This window comes from Temnothorax nylanderi, unplaced genomic scaffold, assembly GCF_030848795.1.
Source record: "Temnothorax nylanderi isolate EJ_2023f unplaced genomic scaffold, tnyl_v1.0 TNYL_tig0021_pilon, whole genome shotgun sequence".
Classification (NCBI taxonomy): Eukaryota; Metazoa; Arthropoda; class Insecta; order Hymenoptera; family Formicidae; genus Temnothorax; species Temnothorax nylanderi.
In genome coordinates this window covers 295,871-314,421 of record NW_027249083.1, presented here as the reverse complement: position 1 = coordinate 314,421, position 18,551 = coordinate 295,871, and positions in this window count along the sequence as shown.

Below are 18,551 nucleotides of genomic sequence, written 5' to 3'. Positions count from 1 at the left end.
ACCTTTTTTCGCTTAAGCACCTATAATGCTACTAATAACCAGATAGAGTATAACCTACTAATTATCCAATATTTTTTAATAATACTTGTCGCATTAATTAAGCATATGTATTATCAATGAGACGACTCGTCCAATTAAATTTGTTACATCCTTGGAGTTGTTATATCCTTGGATATAATTTTTATAGACTATATACAATTTCTACTCGTATTATACATAACAAATTTAACTTTGTGCGTCAAATCATTTTATAGGATTGCAATCTTCGGTGCCAGCGAGAGAGTCTCGTATGAAAAAACAAATAATGTGGTCAATAAAACGTAAACAGTAAGCAAGGGGAGCAAGGTTGTATCAAATACCTTTTTCCTCGTATGACAAAAAAATAATGCATAATTTGTGCTCACGTAACTTTTGTATCTTTCTCTCATTATCTTATAGTCACGCTCACCGAGATGGGGAAAAGTAGAAACTTTTCCAAGAAAGAAAAAGACGGTTTTTGCTCCCCGACAGCACCTTCTCTCGACATATCACGAATTTCACGTCTACAAACAAACGCGTTCAACAAAATCGTCGAATGAAATCTATTTCAATTAGAAAACAAATCTACATATTTCGGGAAGTATTGCATGTGCCCTCGTATTCGACACTCTCTCGCTACTCAATTCTTAAATTATTCTTCGTCATTATCAATGTGATATCAAAAAAGTTAACGGAGATTTTCAGTTGCATAATTGACTACAGCTTAAGTCTATGTCATGCTATTTGCGTAAGAACAACTTTAATTAATGCGGTGTCTATGTTCCACAAATTTAAAATGTTACAGAATCTAAGCATCTAAAATATCTACCTTAAAAGTGTTAAAACATTACCTCAAACTACTTTTGATATTAAAATAAACGGATTACTACGCGTCTGAGATTTTTTTAAATTTTGTTTAGGGTTCTCTTAACATTTAATCCTCAACTATCAATTCGCATTTCCTTTGTCGGCGATACAATGTCGCATACGTACGATAATCGATTTCGAGGTAACTACGAAACAGCATAAGTAAGGTAACGGCTAACTATACGCGCTATAAGTTAATTCCTAGTTTCATACTAAGAAATTCTCTTCTCGTTCGTTGTGTCACTCGCGGCGTGGAAGGTTAAGCTGTTGCACGGCGGATTATCGATCCGCGGCGGAAAAAAGGCTGTTGCAATGCGTCCTATTTTAGGCTGCGAGCGAACGAGGCTTCGCGCCGCGCGTTGTTCGGTTTGATTCTCTTCTCATTGCAATCGACCGCGCCGGACCTCACTCGTCAATTTTTTATGCAACATTTCAATGGCCAGTCACAAGCGCGACCAAATACCCACATGTCCGTGTTACACATGTGTACAATGTACACGCGACACGTTTAAAATAATTCACAAAAAAATATTGGAATAGGAAAAATATTTAGCGAATAAACGACAATAAAAGAGTGTGCATAACAGTATTTGCTATTGTTTGATTGTTTCCTTATGGTTTGTATTTCGAACTTTACACGAGATATTTTACAAGAGGAGTATCAACTGTCAGAAGCATTTAATTTCTGATAAACTTAACGATGACTTTTTGTAATCAACAAAAATGTGCATGGTCATACGTGAAGCTTTAATAACAATTGAAATTAAGTTTGTGTTTCCTATAATACAGTTTGTAAACTTACATTCGATTTTTCGAGCACTGTACTATATTCTCTTGTATATACATCTCGATTCTACTCTCTTTTCATTTTTCTTTTTTACATTTTTACTTTTTATATTTATTCAAATATCTTATTAATGCACAACACACTAAAATACATATGCAAATTATTTTAATGCCCCGCCAACAGCCACGCCAAAATCAAAAATAAACTCACAACGACAAAATTTCATGTCGAAATGAAATCGCAGCTAGAAAGTAATCATTTTTTTTCTGCGAGATACTGGAACAATAACCAACTGATTTAGCGATATTAACTCGGGAGCAAAACGGGGAGTGCGGCATGCGAAACGACTCGCATAACATCATCATCCCGCACGCACACCCGTAGCCGCATGCTTCGACAAAACTTTCGCCGCAAATTCTCGCATTTCTCCCTCTTTCTCTCGCTCACTCGACATCATTGCGGTTCCCCCTTCGAGAGAGGCCGGTATGGACGTTCGGCCCAACGCGACCTACCCCAAAATCGTCCGTTAGGCCTTCTCACAGGCGGCCCGACGCGCCACGCGCGCAATTTCGTTCACGGACGAAACTTTCGCCGTACCGCATCCGGCCCGAACCTTCCTTACGAGGTACGAGGTTGCGTGGCCACTTCTGGCATAATAATTGTCTGACGCGTAATACGGTACAGTCCCGGCAGCGGCGGCACCGAGTGCCAGGCCTCCTTGTGCACGACGGAAATTGACTCGCGAGAAAGTATTAAATTTCAAATGACTAAAATTTTACAGCGTGCATATTTGGTTTATGCAATTTCTGTTTAAAGCAATTAAAATGAATTTTGTTAACTCTCATTGAAAATCTATCAAAGTATGCCCTTGAATTGAGAGAAACTTAAATATTAAATGTAAAATACGAAGTATTAAATGAGAAAATCAAGTATATACTCAATATACATATATACTCAACGATAATTTTTTGTATAAAGTATCTTATATGTTCCTAATTAAACGCAATCCCACGAAAATAGATCTTAATTGTATTCGGCTCAATGTGAAGATTGCATGAATAAAGAATTATCAAATTGCAAAAAATGTATATTAGTATGTTTTTATCATTTAAAAAAACATAAAAGAGGAAAAATTCTAACATAGAATATGCTAAATGAAAAGTATTTACATAAACAGGCTAACGGCTAACAATATTACATCAAATTCTATTATAAAATATTATTTTTCATGTTTTCTATCATTTTATTTGCCAAACCGATAAAAGAGCGTACTTTTAAAATTTGAAATTTATGTCTTTTTATTTATTTTTCACGAGTTTCATATTTTATAATAATACAGATACAAAATTATTTTAATTAAATGTAAAATGTGAAAAAATGTAAATACATTACGTTCAATAGGTTCAAATCGAAACATATTAATAATACGGGAAAAAATATGTAATACAGATATCGTTTTTCTATTGAAATTTGGATATTTTGCACATCGATACTTTTAATTATAGAATGATGTAACGTAAATATAAGTCTACATTTCGATATATTGACATACAAAGATAGCCCGATTCAACTGATGTTGGCACAACTTCTTGTAAGTTAATATTGACATAATTTGGCTTAATGCAAAACCTAGACGCCGCGTAACAGTTGGTATTTGCTTTTCTTCCATATGTATTTACCATACTGCGCGTTGACTTTATCGCTTTGCCGTGAAAAAATGTCGAACAGAATTGACGGAAGAATCTCGCGTAAGCTTTTCATTAAACCGACGGACATGAGAAATATTTTAAATGTACTTGAGGTTAATATTTATTTAAATCCTCGCATGTTTCATGCGATATGGAGATCTGCGCTTACTAATTCGCAGCGAGATGAAATCGAGATCACTGTTATCACGACAAATTGCGAAAAACCGACGGTTCGTGGGAAAATATATCTGGAAATTTTAGTCGAAAATTTATTTATTCAAATATCTTTAATAACATAATATCAAAAAAAAATTTCTTCTCTCAAAGCAGCTTAGAAACAATAGTCATGTATGTCAGTATCTGATTAGCTGAAGATTTTAATTATAAAGAATCTCGCTTTTATTAAGGCGTTTTGGGCCACGATATTGTGAGCTAATGGTCCATTTTAGGCGAGGTTCTTTTTTACTGTGTGTGAGGGTCCCAAAATTTACTAAATTACTAATACTAATTATTTACTAAAATAATTGCAAGCTTTTAGGAAACTGATGATTATAAATTTATGCTACAAATTTGAAACAGTCAAAATCTGAAAAGCATCGCCTAGAGATTACTGAGTCTCTTGCCATAAGCATTAGTTAAAGTTAATTGAGACTTAAGTGATTCTCCGGGAATCAATTAAACCACCGTTAACGTTAACCAACGCCAGTGAGAACAGTGTCTTTATCGGTAAATCCGTCGCTGTTTGCTGATGAATAGCCGTGAATGTTTCAGTTTGCAATTTCGAGGAGAATCATCGCGTGCGGAGGAGCTTGCAAGTAATCGAGAATCGAGACGCAGTGCGTTCGTGCGTGGGATCGCCGGATAATACGCGGCTATTTCACGCCGATGCTATCGCAACATTTTTACGACGCGATACAGTAACGCGTTACGGTATCACGCTCGCGCTACCGATAATTATCGTTAACGTTATTTTGCGTAATGCTCGCATTCGCGATGCGCGCTTTTTGAAAGAGAAAAAGGGAAAGAGATAGAGAGAAAGAGAGAGAGAGAGAGAGAAATGTTTTATTATATATACGTAAAACTTTAATCTGTACATCAATACGAATTTATTATTTGCAGACGTTTGATCTTTTCACACTTAACGAGAAAACGTTTTAAAATTTCGTATTTGATTCTTACAATTAGTTCTAAATTTTTTTATAAAATAAAGTGAGTAAGTATCTCACGATTTTATCAGAATCGATTGCATCTCTATCAAAATTTATCACATCTACAACTTACAAATTGTCTTGGTACTATTTAAAAAATCTATTAAACTATCCTGTCATTTCTCATAAAATTTTTACTATCAACGCAGACACACTGAGTTTTAATACACGAAATGCATATGGAAGGTTGATAAACCATTCGATATCGACAAATAATCGGTATTGCTGGTGTCGCGTCCAGCGATGGACCGATTTCCGAAATCCGACGCTTTTCGACACGTTTTATTCGCTCAGTGTAAGCTTGGCTTTTAACCCGTACGTATGTATACAAGGTCATTGACGCGGTACACTTTTATCGTTAAGTATGGTCGACGATGAGTGGTTTACACGCGGTTGAATCTCGTTGTGTTTTTTTTTCCATTCCTCCGTTTCGCACGTATATCCTGTGTCGGAATTGAAACGACCGAAACGAACTGTAACCGGAATAACTCCGCGCAACTCGTTGCATGTTGAAACGAGTTCTTCAGACTTCGAGACGCTAATACGTAATGAGACATGTGAATAATTACTATAATTAATTATGGACGTAATTACTGTATAGTTGTACACTGAAAAAAAATATTTAGATCCAAGAAAATATCTATTTAGATAGTACCAATGACTTATTTACTTAATATAATCACATATTTATCTAGAATTAGATATTTTTACTTAATTTAAGTAAAGATATCTAATTCTAAATAAATATGTGATTATATTAAGTAAATAAGTCATTGGTACTATCTAAATAGATATTTTCTTGGATCTAAATATTTTTTTTTTCAGTGTATATAAAGAGTTTTCTTAAGTACCTTAGATGTGAGCAATTTTACAAAGATTAATCACATTTTTATCTATTAATATTCGATGCTCATAACTATGATGTATCTTCTAGTACCTAATTATAACTTCTTTAAACTATAAGATGATTATACTGTTAGGATCGAACAAATCTCTATCGTAATCAACGTAAAGCCGAGAAAAATAATCAAATTGATTAAAAAGACTCATAAAAACTGAATGTACTTGAAGCGGAACATAAAAAATTTGCAACTTGAAAAACTGAATTCCAAAACAGAAGGCAAAGTTTATTATACGTAAGAGCAAAATTAATTAAGCATAGCTCATTTCTGATGATTCGTTAAATGTTAAATCGTCTGATGCTTGCTACTGCTTGTTCGTTTTTGTATTGATCACATAGCGATGATCGAGATGCTATCGGAACAAAATAAGTTGACCAATCTCGATGCTCGCTCTCGAGGATTGACGATCGACGCTCACTCATATTCGGTGAGTGACCCGCAATCGCTTGTCTCGAATCAACAACCAGCAACACCAAACATTTATATGCTTACTGTCCGGCCTGAAAATATCGTACCCGAAGTGCACACAAGGACTCTGACCCTCCTCAACGACGATGTTCGATATCTGCGTCACGCTTTTATGTTAAATTTTTATTAACTGTCACGCGCTTACAACTTATATATACATATATTGCATAAGAATGATTCTTCACAATGACGCACGTGTATATATAAATCACAGATTTCGTTGTAGTAAAAATTGCACGGATTTATTAATTACATTGTTTTAAAATTTGAGGCGAATTTAAATTATATACAAATAATTTAAAAATTTGATTCAGTTAAATTTAATTTAATTTTAGTTTTACAAAGTTTCTAAATAAGGTTTTATTATAAAAAAAAATAATTAAGTATATATTAAAAATGAAAAAGCGATGGCCAATAATCCTCCCAATTTTGTTAAAGAAATTTCAGTTTAAAATTTGCGAAGAGAAATTTAAATATGGTCCATGGAGCCCTATAACGAGTCTAAAATTTACTTTTGTGAGAGAAAAATAGACGAGAGTATAATATATATGCCATATGTAATATGATATACGAATCTCGCTAAATTTAAGATACTAGTTTCATGCGGAGAAACGATGGCCTTCGGCGTTCAGTTTCACTCGGTATATATTATATAGGTTACCTGATTGCAAAAGTATTTCGTAAAAAGCATTGTGTAAGTAAATTTTTCTCAATATACACTTTATTTCGATCTTCACAAAAGTTTTCATTGAAAATTATAACGTAGCTATAATTAATGTAGGTCAAACATTTCCATTATCAAACTATAATCGAATTACGTTAAAATGTTATATGCAATGTGAAAAACATTTTAAACATTTCATAAGAGCAATGATACTTTTTTGTATGTGTGAAAGAGACAAAAATAGCGCTCGCAACGTTTTTTCAGGACTCTCTTTGGCACGTTGGAAATTTCGAAAATCACGAACAAACAGGAAATTACGAAAAAAAATTCGCCGAACGAATTCCTATCAATTGTATTAATTTGCCAATTCTTTCCAGTGAGAGAATGCAATAAAGTTTCGCTGTGTTGCGATGCGTCGGATACATCGCGTGTGCATCGCGAAGAGTTAATCGAGTACACCGCGGCTAAAAGACGGCGCAGCTGCTATTTCGACCTCGACGTACGTCGTACGATCCCGATCCCGATCGGTACGATTATTATACAGCCAGCAAGAAGGCAGTCGACCTCGATGTCCCGCGTCCGTTCGCCGCATGGAAAACTTATAATTTGGCAATGTCCACGCGATGACGGTGACAAAAGAAGTGCGCGGCGCGTCTCGAACGCATACGGCGAAACGGAAGGAAGAGACGAACGTGGAGGTATCACTTCGCGGGGGCTGATAACCGTGAACGTCTCGTGCGCGCACATACGTGCACGGTGCACAGGCACAGGCACACGAGCGCACACGTATACGCGCGCCTATGCTGAATTATGCAGCCTGCATATTTTCCGGTCTGTTTGGTGGGTCTCAAAGCCTAACCGGTAACCCGGCAGTCTGCGCACACGCACACGCACACGCACGCACACACACACACACACACACACACACACACGCCGGGTGACTCGTCTGCAGAAGCCACGCAGAACGCGCGAAAATTTTTCAATTTCACAGCAGGCTGCGCCTGCAAGAGAGCCCGCCGTGAAAGAAGAACCTCCCTCGAGCGGGGACGATTCCAAACTGAGAATAGAATAATGATGGGACCGCAAAGAGATTCGCAGAATTTCTTTGCGACAGGCGGCAATCTCGTTCGCTCGGGCCATTATTAGCTTCTGTACGCTCAATCTGGATAGAAATGTCTCGCGACATTTTTTCCCGATAATAGGTAATCAAGGAAATATGATTATATTATATTATAAATAATTTATAATTTGCCATAGCAAGCAATTTTATTTATTGAGAGAACTCGTAAATGAGAGATAAAAAGTATGGAATTTTAATTATAGATTTCAAAGACAGATGTGTGACATTAATTGCGAAGTATCTATGGGACTGTATATGGAGTATTAGGTAACTGATCATTCATTACATTAGATCCTAGAAACTTTGTTCCTAAATGGAAACTACTAGTCTACGTCGCGCTTCGTAGGAGACTTTGTCGTTTATTATAAATTATAATTCAATTTGCCGCGAATGGCCATGATATGACAGCGACGAGATGTCGTCGGCGTATTATTGTAACGCACGTAATTCGCCGATTGATCGATCGACGATGATTTAATGAACGCTGGCGTACCGGCATCGTTGTGCCGAATCGAACGATGCGTAATTTCCGCGTGGCCGGTTTATAAATCCTGATTAATTATTTGTCACTGAACGTAGTACATGAGTACTTTGAAAATTCAATAATTCGGCGGCGCGGTTTATAGCCCATTATTCCCTGCGAAATTAATATCTACCGCTCGGGCCGATTATTTCGACATTGAAAGCACTGTTGTTTTGATTAATCTAAACCGTAGCCGGAAAAAGCATCTATCAACATCGGAAACCGATCCACGACCGAGAGAGTAAGCACAATGTGCGTCGCGCGATGCGAATTTTATCGCGACTCAGTCCCCGACAATGCACAAATCCTACTTCGTCTCTCTCTCTCTCTTCTGCCCATTGTCATTCAAAGAACCACTATCAAAAGTCTGGATAGTCTATGAGAGACCACTAAGCCAACGAGCCCAAACGAATAGAAACGCATGACTTGCATTTCTGTGACGGATTGCGTGGAACTTTTTTACGTCTCTTGTAATTTTATAGAAAACCTGTCAAATTACGGGATGCCGTTACTCCGCGTACACGTATACACGCACGCACATAATCGTGCAATGAATCTACATAATAACCGACAACAGCATTCGTATATTTTCTATCGCGCCATCGATTTGTTTTCGCATCTCCACCATCCGCCTATATACGTATAGCGCGTTATGCCTATTTGTTCGCCATTATCGATCATTTGCCAAGTGCTTGGAACTTTAACCCTCTTACGAAAGACTCGTGAAATTCCATGAATATCTATGTTTTTAGTAGACGAGAGAGATCATTTTATATATTTAGTTTTAAGGTTGTCTCTTATACACTGCAAATCCAAGTGTGCTATTTTTACACGCATAAATGTCTAAAAATCACACACTTGACTGAAGCTCTTTTTACATGTTTTTTCATGTGTTACATTACGTCATTTAACACGTTTAATTATATAATCATACTAAATTAAAAGTTAATACGTTCAGTTGTGTTAAATAACGTGATTTAAAACGGCAAGAAATGTGTAAAAAGAGCTTCAGTTAAAATAACAACACTTGGATTTGCAGTGTAGACAGATTTATTAATAATAGGAGAAGTATAATAATAGAAAATATAATCATCAAGAGAATTATGATACAATTATTAGTCCAATCTTTGTCAAAAATTCTCTCGAGATTAAACGCCTGTGAAACGCCTGTGGTTTGAAGTTCATTTCTTTACTTAATTAATTAAATAGCATCCGTACTAAATCATAATAATAAATGCTTATTTAATTTATCTGTAAAGAAGCCATGTCGGCAACAATTAGATTTCCAACGAAATTATTGGTCACTCGCATAACATTGCTCAAGATCTTTGCAACGAGGATTTCACAGTTTATGTGAGAAATCATTTTTTGCATTGAATAACTCATAAAGCGCGGGCAACTGTTCACGGTCAACTATAATCGCGAAATCGCGTGTGTTTGTCGCTCGTTTAAGGGTTTTACAAAATCCGGATTTTATTACGATGGGCATTAAATAATTAATATTTTATGTTTCGCGTTACGCGGAGGATTCAAACATCAATTTACGATCCACCTCATTACTTGGCACGATCACTTGGCATTATGTGACTTCCAACGCACCGCGAGATGCTCACCTTTCATCTACCAATAATAATCGGCCTCCGTTGCTTTTTCGAAAGATAATCTACAAGTTTTCATGCGGACTTTTTACTTTTTACTGAAGCACTCTGCTTTTTCCTCAACATTATTACACTGATATCACGGCGAGCAATTTGAAAAATTGCGAAACGTCCAAATTAATTTGAGTACAAATAACTGATCTTTTCTCAAAAGAGCGATAGTTCTAAATAAAGAATATTAAATTTTTGGGCGGGCAATTTTTAATCTAGCTTGTGCGAGATTTGTATTGTATTACGTTTATAATTCTATAATATTCTTTTTATTAAGAAGAAGTCAAATAGAACTTATTACGAATTTATCATACATTATATTTGTGAACTATATATTAGTGAAACATTATTTTATAATAAGAAATAGAAATTTGTAACATGCAAGATACAAGTCTAAGGGTAATATTTCATTTGTTGTGCGACAAATTTTTTAAACGTATTGATTGGCTACATGATAGAAGATTTCTAGAAATTCGAGAACTTCTCTATTTTGTAGCCAATTAACGTGCTTAAAAAATTTGTCGTACAGCATATGAAATATCAGCCTAACAGCATAATTGTCTTTTTGTCGTTGGAAATCAGTGCGATTGTATTGCGAACATTACAATTACTATACATGTAATACGATTGATTTGTTTTTTTAGCTGTACTAAGTTTCATCTGTTGACATATAAATTTATATTATCTAGTTATTATAACACAAATATAATTTTAATATTTTTGTAGAAAATTGTAGAGTTTATATTTTATATATATAAACCTATACACACATTAATATATAAATTTTATATACGATATTATATTTTAATTATTATGAAAATGAAATAATTAAATTATTTTACTGCGTGAAATATTAACTAATATTAATTTCCTAATAATAACATTTGATTACATAACTGTAACAAAGCGCAAAAATAAGTACAGCTAAAAAACAGATTAATTGGAAAATTGATTGAAACTCGCCATTTCGCGACATCCCTCGACGTCCATCGATGCATCTTCCGGTGCAATTATATGTATTTGCAATACTATTCGGAAATGATGCAGGAGTCTTTCTGCGTCGTCCCATATCGATTGCACTTCATTTCGTTTCACTTAATACGCGAAATTCGCGACACACGAAAATTCACAGAATTGCAATTTTAACAAATTTAATAATTCACGAATTTAATTAATAACTCTAACAAGTATTTATCGTAAAACAAAATTTACAAATTTGGTTAAGGAGTTCTATATGTCCATACTTCACTTTACATCACTTCATTTCACGCACAATGCACTCGCGACGAAAAATCTACGATTTTATTTGCAAATTTATTCAAGAAATATTTATGACAAGACACGAAATTTACAAAAATTTTTTAACGATAATCTATCACAAAGTACTTACGAATTAAGTTTGAAATACGATTAATCACGATCTCGCGCGGCAATATTAACATATGCGACGCGCACTTTGTCTTGTTATAGCGAAACGAAACTTACGAATCCGTTTAATATAAAAACGTTGTTTTGCAATATTTTTGCGAAGATTACTTCGCTTCGCAATGCCTCTGCAATATTCCTGTGAAGATCGCTCCGCCTCGCAATGTGTTGCGAAGCACAATCTTTTTACGAATATTATTTAACAGAAATTGATTGAAACGTGTATAAAAAATACAAATTTAAACATTTTAAAAATTTCTAATAATATCGTTAAATGAGATTTCTATTCCTATTAGAAGCGAAATACTCGCAAAGTAAATAAAAAATAGAACATTTTTTAAAGGCCGAATTGCAAAATATAATGCGGCCAGAATAATTATAATTTCATGAAGTTTTCTATCTTCCGCGAACTTAACTTAGTTTGTTTTTACGTGGTACGAATATTATTATATAAATGACTAAAAAAAATTGCAGAAAGCGAACAAAAAAAATAGAAAACAAAAAATCGTCGTATCAAAGAGCGTAAAATAATCGCGATCTACAAGATATGACAGTTTTGAAATTATGTTCAAGCGTCGATTTCAACGCTAATTACAAAAAACATCTCTGCTGAAAATTGAAGCGCCGATAGCAGATATAAAATTAAATCACGATTGTATATTTTGTATTGTAAAATTATAATTTATAATTTATAAATCAGGTCGGAAATACATGTTATAACAAAGTAATACTATTTTAAGCGATTTATTTTGGTGAATATTTTTTTTAAAGCGAGAAAAATATGACTTATATTTCTTTTCCGCTCGGCGCTTCGTATGCAAACAATCATACCTGCATGCAAAAATCTACCCGCGAAATGAATCGCACTGATTTCAGATCTCTAAAAAAAAAAACCATTACCCGTACCCTAAATTCTACTCACCGATGCTCCGTCTATCCAGAACCAGCTGCATCTCGAATCCGAATCTGCGATAAAAATATAACATCGCCAATTAGATTTAAATTGAACGAACTTAAATTGTCTTTTATACAAAAATCAAAATTTCATGTTTTTAAAAGTTTGAAAATGATCAGAATAAGCTGATTAAGAATGATATATAAATGAATATGTGATCTTGAATTAACGTGAAAATTATGAAATATATTTTGTGAATTATATTAACAATAAAAAAAAGTATTATATTAATTTATTAAGTCCTAGGAGACTCCTATGCGCTTTTCTGTTTTAAATACTTGTAACTCGAGTCGTAATCACAATTTTTATACCGCAATTGTTATTTATGAATAAAAAGAGTTGCCCTTTCCGAAAATCTAGTCGGCGTTGGGAAGAGATATCTGAAAAGAAAGATATAGAACTTGAAAGTGAAGTAAAAAAAATTAATAACCCTTGCATTTTTACTGATATTCAGCTAATAAATGACTTCTACCTTTTTAAATAGATCGCTCAAATAATAATTATTTGGATTTATCCTACTCAAAAAGGTAGACGAGATTATTTATTAGGTATAGTTGAATATTTGTCAGTAAAAATGCAATTAAGTCATTAATTTTTTCAACTTTTATATCTTTCTTTTCGGATATCTAATCTCATTACCGACTAGATTTTCGAAAAAAGCAATTTTTTTACCTCTAAATATCTATTGACTTCCTCAGGACTCAACGGATTAATAAATAGACGGGAATAGATAATCAGTTTTAGAAGAAAAAGATAATTTATAAGTAATAATTTACTTACTCCACGATTGCTCCGCCGTTGCCCGACGCCACCTAGGCCTCGTCCTCCTCTCAGCTCTTTCGCCGCTGCCTCGCTAGCGCTTGCCCGACACTCACTCGCAGAAAAGACGATTGATCACGATCGCGCGATACTTTACACGGCACTCCCGATATTACCTGTACGCGACGCGCACTTTAGTACGGCGAACAAACAGCGCGAGAAACGTTACGATCCGCTCGAGATTCGCGACGCGCCGAATTGGCGCAACGCTGCAACGGTTAGGAAGGAAACCCGAAAATTGCGCGGCTAACTTCAGACGTTATAGTCGCCGCGCCGCGCCGCGCCGCGACGACGCTACTGCCCTTAGCTGCACAGGCTGCACTTTATACGCACTTCCGCACTTCCGACTGATATATGTATATTCCGGATCTTCCTATAACAAGCGTTTTAAAGAGATTATTACATTCGTACTACATGAACACGCAAATAAATATGCTAATTAAGACTGAAAATGCACATGTGTAAAGTGCAATATCCGAATATGATCCTCGCTTTGCCGACTGCTCGAGTGACATATTTCGATCGAGTAAGCGTCACGTCGTACGTGTTTTAAGAAATCGCCAATATATGAGCGCCAAGTTGATACTGCGCGATTGATAAATGTGGCAATGCGAGGCTAATGAATAAAATTGTATATCTACCGATTAACCGCGTCGCGACTCAGACGCGGCCGATCCGTCGACGTTCCATAAATCATCGAGAAGCGTCGAGAACTACATACGAGAATTAGATTGGCAACTCGATACTGCGATACTACGTGAATTGAGTTGACGATTAAGACGCGGTTGTCCGAAAATGTATAATCGAAATTCATATTGTCCACGTGATGCATCTCCGATACCCGAAACCTGGGAAATAGCGTGTTATTAATAAATAATTAATTAATTACGGTCGATATATCACGGCTCTCTTTACTTGAATCTTCCGACGAATTCGCGTATTACTCCGGCTCTCAATTCGAAAGCGACAGGCGCCGCGAATGTAATTACATTGAAGTTGATTACGTTCGAATTAATAAAGAATTCAAAGAACGACGCGAGATTCGATTTTAAGTATTGTTAAAGAAGAAATTATCTACCCGTGACAAAACAATTCCCATTCCCTCAATTCCCTGTCGCTTTAACGCTCGCTTTAAACGAACGGACTCGCGCGAATCATCCGCCTCGATAAGTAGTCGCGGCGTCGAGATGCTTACGAGTTAGTCGCGGGAGTTGACTATTCACGAGGGGACTGACAATCGCTAATTGTTCACGGGGAACGATTACGTTTCGATAAGTAACGCGACAACACGCGGAGCGACTCGCGCTGCCTGCTTACAGCTCGAATCTCGACGGGCGAATGATATCGCGGCGACCTTGCGTAAACACCGGCGCGCCGTACGTTACAATACAAATACCAATACAAAACAGCGCGCCAGCCGAACCGACTAAAGCATTTAATTTTGAAAAATAAATTGTAAATGAACGCCGAATATTCTGCTCCTTTCGTATTTTAGATTAATTAATCGTCCGCATCTACACTCGAACAGTCATATCGCTTGAGATTAATAGATAATTAGTAATATATTACAAAATTAAATACAAAATTGTTAAATAATTTAATGCTTCTGTTAAGTAATAATAGAGAATAATAATAAAGTTACTCTTTCTTGATTTCACGATTAAAGAGCATATTTTTAAATTATTTTAATATATGTTTACAGAATAAAAATAGAAAGAATAGAATTATATTACGAAATAAAGGAAAGCGTAAAATTTTCAATAATTAATCTCCGCGAAGGAGATTTCAAATAATTTAAAAATAAACATTTTTATTGCAAAACAATGAAAATTTGATATATCGTAAAATGTATTAAATCTAGATTCTAAAAAAAATGCGGAAAAAGTTCTGTAAAAATTTACTTTCTTATGAACTCCCTCTCCTGCCATGCTGTATTTCTCTGTTCAATATTTCATGATACACATTTCATTTTTTCTCATTTTAATTCAACACTAATTACGCGTGTGAAATATTTTTAAACTTATTTATTATATGTTGCGAATTTAATATTTCTCGTGTATATCGCCTTTTTTAAAATACAAATAAATATGCTAAAAATTGCTAATTTTATAACACAAAGCAAAGTTCTGATTTATTATAAAATTTGGAAGAATTTATATATACGATATATCCAGATTTTATAGAAATGTAATAAAATTCTTTTTCGACGTACCGTGATATTTATAAAAATCATTAAACGTTAAATAATTTTTGCAAAAAGAATAGAATAAACTATTAATAAGAATCTATTAAATTTTAGTGGACCCATATATAAATTATAATATTATTACTAAATTATTAGTTGTTATTACTTATAATTATAATATACATTAATATTAATTCTTGTACCGAATATTCAAACGTGTGTGTGGGAGGGAGTTCATTAAATAATTAAATAATTTTACAATTTTCCTACTAAAAATATAATGAATTATATCGATTATAAAATATCCACGTCACGAAATATCAATTGAAAACTATAATCGCAATATACATTATAATATATATGTGTGTAAATATGTATGCATGTATGAATGTATAAGTATAAAATGTGATAAAGACAGAACATCGTTACTTCATTACAACGAAATTATAAAGTCTTATGATGAAGAGAAGGAATTGTAATACTGCTGTAACATTGTTCCGATTAAGGAATCGTCTTACATATTTCAGCGTGTTAAATATTATCGGCAGCGCGATATTGTGTGCGTATCATTATTGCCATGCTCACTCGCGCGCGCGGAGCGCGTGGTATCACGTACGGCGTGATTGACCTCCGCGAGACTTGAACCGAGCGCGCGCCTTAGCGGCGAAGACGTCCTACCCGAATGCCTGACAGGATCAGAATGAATAGGCATTACGAGCTGCGTGTATCTTTTACACACCGGATTTTCTTTTATCCTCCCGCACGGAACGCGGCACGAAAAGAGTATACGAATATGATTTATGCAGTACGATTACAATCGATGTATATCCAATATGAATTTATTAGAGATATACACTCATTAAATATGAAAATTACTTATGGAAAATATGGATTTGTTGTAAACACATATAATAAATTTAATTTATTTATTTAGAAAATTTATCATTATATATTGAGATTGAATATTTCATTGTAATCTACTTAATTTTTCAAAAAAAGAAAGAACACATTTCTTGTTATATATTATAGAATTTTTAAGGATTTTCAAATTTTTATTTATATGAAAAAATGTAGGGAATAATTAATAAGAAATTATTTCATTCAGTTACAGTTACAGTTAATGCATCGTGTTTCGTATTATATGTACATGATACAGGATATATTATTATCCTATATTACATTATTATCTCATTCTATAGGTATATTTTTTATTTTGTTATATTATCTTGCTCTCTTGACTAAAATTAATTTATTAAATACACAATTTAATATTAATTCATTACAAAAAATATAAATACTATATTACATATTAATATGATTTTCCTCTCCCTCCCTCCCCCCTTCTCTCTCTCTCTCTCTCTCTCTCTCTCTCTCTCTCTCTCTCTCTCTCTCTCTCTCTCTCTCTCTCTCTAAATTAATTTATTTATATAATTCATCATTTTCTAAATAAATAAATTAAAATATGAATGTTTGATATCAATTATCTAATCTATAAACAAATTTTAATAATAAACTTTAACTAATTAGCGATTGACAAATCAGCGTTTTTCGTAAATAAAAAAATTATTTGGAAACTACAAATTATTATGAAAATTAAATACAAATTGATAAATAATCAAAATTTTGAATGTAATAGTTTGATATTTGCATGCAAATTAAAAATAGATTAAGACAAATAAATTATAATTATTCCGTTAAATAATGATTGATTACAGTCAAAATCCGTGAAGAAGTTTAGTTACGTCAGTGCGTAATTAATAGCGATTATAAAGAAATTACAAGCTCGATTGATACGAATGTCACTATTATTTTAGACAAGCCTACAATCGTTGTAATAATTAGACCTAAGCGCATGACCATAGGAAACAAATATCAAAACGTGCAACAGGTAGCTTCAGCAAATAACGTTCATCACTTTTGATGGAAGAGAGAATGTAAAAAAACAAACGAATAAATTACTCTGGCGCCAGCAAATCTTCAAAAAACTGCTTTATACCGTGTCAAAATAATTATGCACAAATACCGGCATATGGGAAAACATCACTTTTAATCGTTTTAATCACATTTTACCATTATACCATTATTCCTTTTAACAGCTCATTTAATTATGGCTGTATAAAAGTGCAAATTCAAAAAGTGGCATTAACGTCTGCTTTTACCTTGTCCTAATTGCCTTCTCCTTCCGTCTCCTCTTAGCGAGCATCGATTAGTTCTTTTCCTCGAGACCTGTCGCGGCAGTTTCTCGTCACTGGCCTCGACACTCCGTTTCGCCGACTTTTGCACATTTTTAGAAATTCAGGTTGCGTTAAATTGTCGGGCACGAATTGTGCTGGCCGCGTGTTGCGCTCTGATTCGATGGCGGTCACGTCTACGCTGCACGCGAACCTCGATCGCACAGCACGCATACGTCGACTGAAGATGGCAAACCTAAAAGAAGGATTCGGCGTCAATAGAATTCATTTCATACATGAATGAGAGATATTCATTGTACTCGGAAAGAATGTTTGTGTCTTATTTGTGTAAATGGTTCATACTTGTAAGTATCAAGAAGCTTAAGAAAAAGGATTTTTTACGTTCTCTGGGAGAATAGTTCTGTCAATGCCGAGGCCAGTAAATATGTAAAATGATGTATATGTATGTTAAAACTTCGTTAAAGCAAGAATATTCTAACAATCACAAGGTATTATGGTGAAAAATGATCATTGGCCTCGTGCATAAGTAATTTGCAATCATAATCCGAATAATCGTAGCGCAAATCGAGCCACTTGTAGTTATCCTGATAACAAATGCCCGCGAGATTCCTAGAAGTACGTAAGCAACGAGAAAACGAAAAGTGCGACCTAAAATGATGCAAAATAGCGCTATTATCAGAAAGATAATTCTTCTATATATCACTTAAATTCTTCGAAATGTGAGAGAAATGCTGCTCGAAAAAAGAGAAATCTAATCACTTCTCGTGAGGCCACTCTGTGATTATCATCGTGACAAATTACAGAAACAGCGTGACACACATGGCTGCACCATGATTTAACGCGATATACAAATTATCCAACTTTGTAGTCGCCGTTGTAATTCGAGGGGTATGAAGTTATTGAAGTTACGATTGCGGGTCTGGCGTATACGGTACTTGATTACTAGGGCGATTACAAAGTTGTTCCCTCTCGAATGCCCCTTTCGTTTTTTCTCTACAAGTAGTAGCACAAGGTCGCCAGAAATTCGATAGCGTGTGGCAATTGTTTGAGAATTGACCACCGTACGGGAGCGAAAACAAAC